General features: G+C 34.2%; 1 non-coding gene across 1 annotated transcript; it reads right to left on the minus strand.

Moving 5' to 3' along the window:
* Positions 1–4,820: 4,820 nt before the first annotated feature.
* On the minus strand, positions 4,821–4,892 carry TRNAT-UGU (transfer RNA threonine (anticodon UGU)). Its single transcript has one exon. It is a non-coding gene; the product is annotated as a tRNA-Thr (tRNA).
* Between the last annotated feature and the right edge of the window lie 4,611 nt (positions 4,893–9,503).

The following is a 9,503-nucleotide window of genomic DNA, read 5'->3' on the forward strand; positions in this document are numbered from 1 at the left end:
CTATAGACCCTTTATTTCAGAAAGGGTGTTTCTATAGACCCTTTATTTCAGAAAGGGTGTTTCTATAGACCCTTTATTTCAGAAAGGGTGCTTCTATAGACCCTTTATTTCAGAATGGGTGCTTCTATAGACCCTTTATTTCAGAAAGACCTTTTATTTCAGAAAGGGTGCTTCTATAGACCCTTTATTTCAGAAAGGGTGCTTCTATAGACCCTTTATTTTAGAAAGGGTGATTCAATATACCCTTTATTTCAGAATGGGTGCTTCCATAGACCCTTTACTTCAGAAAGGGTGCTTCAATATACCCTTTATTTCAGAAAGGGTGCTTCTATAGACCCTTTACTTCAGAAAGGGTGCTTCTATAGACCCTTTATTTCAGAAAGGGTGCTTCTATAGACCCTTTATTTCAGAAAGGGTGCTTCTATAGACCCTTTATTTCAGAAAGGGTGCTTCCGTAGTCACTTTATTTCAGAAATGGTGCTTCTGTAGACCCTTTATTTTAGAAAGGGTGCTTCCAAAGACCCTTTATTTCAGAAAGGGTGCTTCTATAGACCCTTTGTTTCATAAAGGGTGCTTCTATAGACCCTTAATTTTAAAAAGGGTGCTTCCGTATTCACTTTATTTCAGAAAGGGTACTTCCCAAGACCCTTTATTTCAGAAAGGGTACTTCCAAAGACCCTTTATTTCAGAAAGGGTACTTCCAAAGACCCTTTATTTCAGAAAGGGTGCTTCTATAGACCCTTTATTTCAGAAAGGATGCTTCTATAGACCCCTTATTACAGAAAGGTTGCTTCTATAGACCCTTTATTTCAGAAAGGGTGCTTCTATAGACCCTTTATTTCAGAAAGGATGCTTCTATAGACCCCTTATTTCAGAAAAGGTGCTTCTATAGACCCTTTATTTCAGAAAGGGTGCTTCTATAGACCCTTTATTTCAGAAAGGGTGCTTCTATAGACCCTTGCATTCAGAAAGGGTGCTTCTATAGACCCTTGCATTCAGAAAGGGTGCTTCTATAGACCCTTTATTTCGGAAAGGGTGCTTCTATAGACCCTTTATTTCAGAAAGGATGCTTCTATAGACCCCTTATTTCAGAAAGGATGCTTCTATAGACCCTTTATTTCAGAAAGGGTGCTTCTATAGAACCTTTATTTCAGAAAGGGTGCTTCTATAGACCCTTTATTTCAGAAAGTGTGCTTCTATAGACCCTTTATTTCAGAAAGGGTGCTTCCAACGACCCTTTATTTCAAAAAGAGTACTTCTATAGACCCCTTATTTCAGAAAGAATTCTTCTATAGACCCCTTATTTCAGAAAGGATGCTTCTATAGACCCCTTATTTCAGAAAGGATGCTTCTATAGACCCTTTATTTCAGAAAGGGTGCTTCTATAGACCCTTTATTTCAGAAAGGGTGCTTCTATAGACCCTTTATTTCAGAAAGGGTGCTTCTATAGACCCTTTATTTCAGAAAGGGTGCTTCTATAGACCCTTTATTTCAGAAAGGGTGCTTCTATAGACCCTTTATTTCAGAAAGGGTGCTTCTATAGACCCTTTATTTCAGAAAGGGTGCTTCTATAGACCCTTTATTTCAGAAAGGGTGCTTCTATAGACCCTTTATTTCAGAAAGGGTGCTTCTATAGACCCTTTATTTCAGAAAGGGTGCTTCTATAGACCCTTTATTTCAGAAAGGGTGCTTCTATAGACCCTTTATTTCAGAAAGGGTGCTTCTATAGACCCTTTATTTCAGAAAGGGTGCTTCTATAGACCCTTTATTTCAGAAAGGGTGCTTCTATAGACGCTTTATTTCAGAAAGGGTGCTTCTATAGACCCTTTATTTCAGAAAGGGTGCTTCTATAGACCCTTTATTTCAGAAAGGGTGCTTCTATAGACCCTTTATTTCAGAAAGGGTGCTTCTATAGACCCTTTATTTCAGAAAGGGTGCTTCTATAGACCCTTTATTTCAGAAAGGGTGCTTCTATAGACCCTTTATTTCAGAAAGGGTGCTTCTATAGACCCTTTATTTCAGAAAGGGTGCTTCTATAGACCCTTTATTTCAGAAAGGGTGCTTCTATAGACCCTTTATTTCAGAAAGGGTGCTTCTATAGACCCTTTATTTCAGAAAGGGTGCTTCTATAGACCCTTTATTTCAGAAAGGGTGCTTCTATAGACCCTTTATTTCAGAAAGGGTGCTTCTATAGACCCTTTATTTCAGAAAGGGTGCTTCTATAGACCCTTTATTTCAGAAAGGGTGCTTCTATAGACCCTTTATTTCAGAAAGGGTGCTTCTATAGACCCTTTATTTCAGAAAGGGTGCTTCTATAGACCCTTTATTTCAGAAAGGGTGCTTCTATAGACCCTTTATTTCAGAAAGGGTGCTTCTATAGACCCTTTATTTCAGAAAGGGTGCTTCTATAGACCCTTTATTTCAGAAAGGGTGCTTCTATAGACCCTTTATTTCAGAAAGGGTGCTTCTATAGACCCTTTATTTCAGAAAGGGTGCTTCTATAGACCCTTTATTTCAGAAAGGGTGCTTCTATAGACCCTTTATTTCAGAAAGGGTGCTTCTATAGACCCTTTATTTCAGAAAGGGTGCTTCTATAGACCCTTTATTTCAGAAAGGGTGCTTCTATAGACCCTTTATTTCAGAAAGGGTGCTTCTATAGACCCTTTATTTCAGAAAGGGTGCTTCTATAGACCCTTTATTTCAGAAAGGGTGCTTCTATAGACCCTTTATTTCAGAAAGGGTGCTTCTATAGACCCTTTATTTCAGAAAGGGTGCTTCTATAGACCCTTTATTTCAGAAAGGGTGCTTCTATAGACCCTTTATTTCAGAAAGGGTGCTTCTATAGACCCTTTATTTCAGAAAGGGTGCTTCTATAGACCCTTTATTTCAGAAAGGGTGCTTCTATAGACCCTTTATTTCAGAAAGGGTGCTTCTATAGACCCTTTATTTCAGAAAGGGTGCTTCTATAGACCCTTTATTTCAGAAAGGGTGCTTCTATAGACCCTTTATTTCAGAAAGGGTGCTTCTATAGACCCTTTATTTCAGAAAGGGTGCTTCTATAGACCCTTTATTTCAGAAAGGGTGCTTCTATAGACGCTTTATTTCAGAAAGGGTGCTTCTATAGACCCTTTATTTCAGAAAGGGTGCTTCTATAGACCCTTTATTTCAGAAAGGGTGCTTCTATAGACCCTTTATTTCAGAAAGGGTGCTTCTATAGACCCTTTATTTCAGAAAGGGTGCTTCTATAGACCCTTTATTTCAGAAAGGGTGCTTCTATAGACCCTTTATTTCAGAAAGGGTGCTTCTATAGACCCTTTATTTCAGAAAGGGTGCTTCTATAGACCCTTTATTTCAGAAAGGGTGCTTCTATAGACCCTTTATTTCAGAAAGGGTGCTTCTATAGACCCTTTATTTCAGAAAGGGTGCTTCTATAGACCCTTTATTTCAGAAAGGGTGCTTCTATAGACCCTTTACTTACTATTTATTTATTTATTTATTTAAAGCATTGTGGCGTTTTTTTTATTGGGATAGCGTTTGCAATTTTGTTTTTTCAAAATAGTCTGGCTTAATCCCATTGTTGTTGTTTATTATTTTAAAACAACTATTTTATTAGTGGAAAAGATTTGGCATTGTTCGCCAAGGGGTAAGGCAGGGAATACTATAGTTTCGATCTACGCCACTGGATCTCATCAGTTCCCTTGTTTCTTGTTTGTGGATATTCTCCACCGAAGTTATTTTTCAATAACTTCTTCAACAAGAAACTTTTTATACCCAAACATCAAACAAGGGAACTGATGAGATCCAGTGGCGTGGATCGAAACTATAGTATATAGTATAAGCCAGACTATTTTGAAAAAACAAACTTGCAAACGCTATCCCAATAAAAAAAAAAAAAAAACGCCACAATGCTTCAAATTGAAGACACTGGCACGACGTGTGTTGTTTTTGCTGTAAAGCAGACCAACCAAATTTTGGTGTGTGCATTCGTCAAAATTCGACGACACATACAAGTGGAAGAGGTTTGAATTGTTTTCGCAGACACTTTCGTCGGAGTTGTATGAGGTTGCCAAGGAAAAACTTCTCATTGAACTTTTTTCTTTGCTTACCTCTATACTTCGAGCTGACGATTGATGTTTGGGTATAAAAAGTTTCTTGTTGAAGAAGTTATTGAAAAATAACTTCGGTGGAGAATATCCACAAACAAGAAACAAGGGAACTGATGAGATCCAGTGGCGTAGATCGAAACTATAGTATTCCCTGCCTTACCCCTTGGCGAACAATGCCAAATCTTTTCCACTAATAAAATAGTTGTTTTAAAATATTAAAACAACAACAATGGGATTAAGCCAGACTATTTTGAAAAAACAAAATGTATTTATTTATTTATTTATTTATTTATTTATTTATTTATTTATTTATTTATTTATTTATTGATTTATTTATTTAATTTAACCATTACCAAAAATGTGAAAATCGGGTCAGGGGACACGGGTTAATGTTAACCGATCACCATGAATTTTTGTAGGATTCGTTTTTAGCCACAACAATGAGCTGGTAAAGTTTTTTCATCGATTGGACCATAATAACGGAACGTAGAAAATTTACTTTGGCCCCATACAAATTTCTATGGAAACAAAGATCGCTCCGGGGGTACGGGTTAACGTTACCCGATTGCCATAAAAATTCATATATAAGGTTCTTGGATCAAATGGGAAACATTTGGGGGGTAGGCGCTTAAAAAAAACAACAAAATTGACATTTTTTGAGCCTCCCTAATGTATATATAAAACAAAAATTTCGTATTGTAAGTTGGTTTAGAATGCCTCCTGTGAGGATTGAACTCACGACCCCTGGTTTACAAGACCAGTGCTCTGCCACTGAGCTAAAGAGGCTGGTGTTGTGCGCGCCTCTAACATTGTGTACGAAACTAAGCTTCCGCATGCGAACAGCTGTTAGTCATAACGAACTGTTCGAATTTACCCTTATCTTGGAAAGATGTACATACATATGTATGTATGTATATACATACATATACATACATGTTTCCAACATAAGGGTAAATTCGAATAGTTCATTATGACTAACAGCTGTTCACATGCCGAAGCTTAGTTTCGTACACAATGTTAGAAGCGCGTATGCATGTTAAACAAAAGTATTATAAAAAGCACTGCCAATGTTATTTTGTGGGATGGTAATTGCAAATGCCTGTCAGAGAACTGTTTTTAAAATAACGGCCATTTTCAACATTTATAATGTAACGTTTTTACTAAAAATAGTTCGACAATATAAGGGTCCTATAAGCGCCTGTTCTTTCATGTATTATTTATTTCCTATTAATTTTCTCGTTTAGAGTTAAGCTTGATGATCGAACATTTTTTGAAAAGCCAAGGACTCGAACCCACACAGTCACCAAATTACGTGACCTGGACCCTATTCCACGAAACAACTTATCAACTTTTCATTTTGCACTTATCAATATTTTTGACAATGCTCAAAGTTAAGTGTTCCACAGAACCATTATTTTTGATAAGTGATAAGTTGCTAATTTTAAAATGAGTTTGCTTACTTTTCAAAAAATTGTAGCTCTTTTTTTGATATCTGTTCCACAAACGTTATTTCTGCTAAGTGAAAAGTTGTAACGGCAAAGCATATTTTTTTAAGATTTTGCAAAAAAATTTGCTCTTTCGTTCACAGAAAACTCTGCATTTTGATTTTGCAGATAAAATTTTGATAAGTTTGCCTTAAATTTGCGAGGTAAACGTTCTCTTTGCCAATGTACATTGTTAAAGCGAGATTTTGTTCGGAAATAGTGAAAACTCGGTTATGACAAGAAATTGTAAAGATTTTTCCGAACTTCTACCCTCTGAATCAACCATCCTACTTCGAACTCTCACTATACGAAATACCACCCTACGAAAAACCCCATTCGGAACTTCCACCCTGCGAACAACCTCACAAATCGATATTTCTCGATTTTACATTTAGACTAAACTCTATTTGAGAGACTACTTTTATTTATTACTATACCCTCCACCATAATATGGAGGTATATTAGGTTTGTCATTTCATTTGTAACTCATTGAAATAATCATTTGCGACCCTATAAATTATATACACATATTTTTGATCAGCGTAAAATTCTAAGTTGATTTAACCACATCCGTCTGTCAGTCTGTTGTAATCACGCTATCTTCCGAACGAGTTGAGATAGGGGGATGATTTCAGCTATTTTAAGATTTTTAGCTACATTTTCAGAACGAATTAATTACGATATGCTTCCAAAACTTACCGACATAGGCCCATCTTTTATTATAGCCCCCATATACCGCCCAATTTCAGCTACTTTGGGGTTATTAGCTACATTTCCAGGACGAATTATGTATAATTCAGTCAATCACCAAGAAACGTCTCCACAAAAAATTGTGGATATAGGTCTACGTTTTTTTATAGCCCCCCATATAGCAGTACCATCCGATTTAAGCTATTATAAGGTTTTAGATATATTTCTAGAACGAATTAGTTATTATTTGGCAAGTAACTTCTCCACTTTGTGGAGAAAGAAAACTAATTACTCTATGCCGAACATAACGCTTTTTACTTGTTTTATTTCGCTTAATTTTATTGTATTTTATTTTATTTGTATTTCCCTTTATTTTATTTTAGATTATTTTATTTCACTTAATTTTATTTTGTTTTATTTTACTTTATTTTATTTATTTTGTAACTTTATTTTATTTCAATTTACTTTACTTTATTTCACGTAATTTTATTTTATTTCACTTCATTTATATTGTTTTATTTTTATGTATTTTTTATTTTATTTCATTTTATTTTATTTCATTTTATTTTATTTTACTTCATTTGATTTATTTTGATCTTATTTTAATTGATTTCATTTAATTATTATTTAATCTTTATTAAAATTATTTTATTTTATTTTTATTTCATATTAATTTATTTTGTTTTATTTCATTTTATTTTATTTCAGTTTAATTTAATTTATTTAATTTATTTAATTTTATTTACTTTTAATAATATCACTTTCTTTTCATTTTTTGCTCGCCTCACTTTACATGTCTTATTTATAATATAATGCAAAGATGATTAAACGTTCTGTGGAACAAATAGCATTCACACTTTGCAAGAGAACTGAGAGACTTACCAATATGGCGGAAACATTTAGCAAGAGAGCTCAACAACTGTGCTAAAAGAACAGTGATAGACGAATTTGCTAAGTGCAAGGGAAATTGAAAAGTAACTTTGTGGAACAAAACAAGTTATCACTTTTCAAAATAACTACTTTTTGATAAGTGCAAAATGAAAAGCGATAAGTTGTTTCGAGGAATAGGGCCCTGGTTTCGCTATTAGTTGAGTAGCTCTTCAGAGGTATCGACTGTGGGATGGCTTCTCTGTCCTAGAACTTTTGGTTTTCCAAATGCAAATATGTTTTTATACATTAACCGATATTTGGTTTGAAATGTATTTCTTCATGACAAACGCTTTTTTTTTGCGCTGCAGTTATGAGTTTTGGCTTTGAACGCTAACACATTTGCATTTGAAAAACCAAAAGTTCTAGGACAGAGAAGCCTTCCCACAGTCGATACGTCTGAAGAGCTATTCAACTAATAGCGAAACCAGGTCACGTAATTTGGTGACTGTGTGGGTTCGAGTCCTTGGCTTTCCTTTTTCACTTGCAAAAAATTTTCGATCATCAAGCTTGACTCTAAACGAGAAAATTAATGAAAAATCATTAAAAATGATCTTCGCCTTTACAAGCAAAATTTCAAAAATTATTGATTTCCTTTTTTAAGCTATGTAGTCTTTAGATAAAGTGTATGAAGGAGTGGTTTTTTAATATAGGGACAGTTTGGCGCCCATAGCTCAAGAAGTATAGGCTTCCCCAGCAAAATAAAAACGTTGTAGTCTTAAAACTTCAATAATATCCGAGAAGTGACCTAAACTAATGTGCAAAAGTGTTGAAGGTATGGATGTACCTGAAGGAAAGGACCAGCTTAGCCCATCTGGACATTTCAGTATATTTTCAGTTTTTTTTTTCTTTGGATTAACTGTTTCAGAGATTTGGCGCCTTGAAAAAGTCGAATTATGTGGGCTAAATTATATTGAAATCTGTTCAGATTTGGATATAGCTCCTATATATATATATATACATATATTAGGCATATTTGAGGTATTTGATGCACGAAACACACTATATTTGTCCGATTTCAATGAAATTTGGTATCTGTGACGGTGGTTAGTCTAGAAATAACTGTGCCACCAAATCATATCGAAATCTGTTCATATTTGGTTATAGCTCTCACATATATTTTCGACCGATTTGAGGTATTTCATGCATGAAACACGCTATATATGTATGTCCAATTTTGATGAAATTTGGACTATGTAACGGAATTTGGTCTATAAACAAATGTGAAAAATTATATCGAAATCTGTTCTGATTTGGATTTAGCTCCCATATATATTTTACATATTCACAGTGGTGTAGGGTATTATATAGTCGGTCCCGCCCGACATTGATCCTTTCCTTACTGTTTTTTTTTTTTTTACTAACTGTTTCAGATATTTCGCGCCTTGAGAAAGTCGAATTCTGTAAAGAAATACTCATAACTTCCTTAATAGTGATCCAATTCTATTTTTTTGTATGTTTTGTTATTTTATCATCTATTTTATAAAAATAGATATTTAATATTTAAAATCAATTTTTAACAATGATTGTATTCTTCGATTTCCTTGAAATGTTTTTCTATTCAATTACGATCAATTACGAATGAATACTATTTTTTGTTAATTTTTTAAAATTTGTCAATACAATTGCTAAACCATATTTTTAAAATTGGAAAATGAAGAAGTTCTTTAAATGTGTAAGAAAAATGCCTAAATAAAAAAACAAAGCAAATGTTAAAAATTTTAATTTTGTATTCTTTGGTATATATCGTCACCAAACATGCCCGAAGACGTAGCCGACATGAAAATCAAAGTTCTTTTTTGATGGAAACTGATACATAAAGCTATTGCAAAATGTATACATGCTATTGCAAAATTTCAAGCTTCTACGTTTAAAAACTAGGATCCTTTTCAAGAAATCCCATTTCGGAAAATGTTCCAACATTACATACATACATACATATTTTGTTGTTATAAGCTATCCGAAAATTAAGCTTTTGTACGGTTTTGGTTTCATTACCTACTCCCATTCCTTCACAATTTATAATACTCAAAATATTCGCCCTCATAAGTTTTACATAAATTCCTTAAAAAAGTTTTCATTTTATAAGGTTTTTGGGTACTGACTTCGAGTGTTACCTTGCGGCCTAGACATTTTAATTGGTGACAGTAAGATTTTGGTAGCTTTAGAGTAAATATATCAGGAAGTTTGGGTTTGCCTCCATTGTAATAACAGCCTCGAAAACTACCCGTCTTAAAAAATTTCAAAACGATCAGAGAACTGGTCCTCAACTTGACAAATATAGTCCATATTCGTA

Source organism: Musca autumnalis, unplaced genomic scaffold (assembly GCF_047663935.1).
Source record: "Musca autumnalis isolate F117 unplaced genomic scaffold, ASM4766393v1 scaffold_5, whole genome shotgun sequence".
NCBI classification, from domain to species: Eukaryota; Metazoa; Arthropoda; class Insecta; order Diptera; family Muscidae; genus Musca; species Musca autumnalis.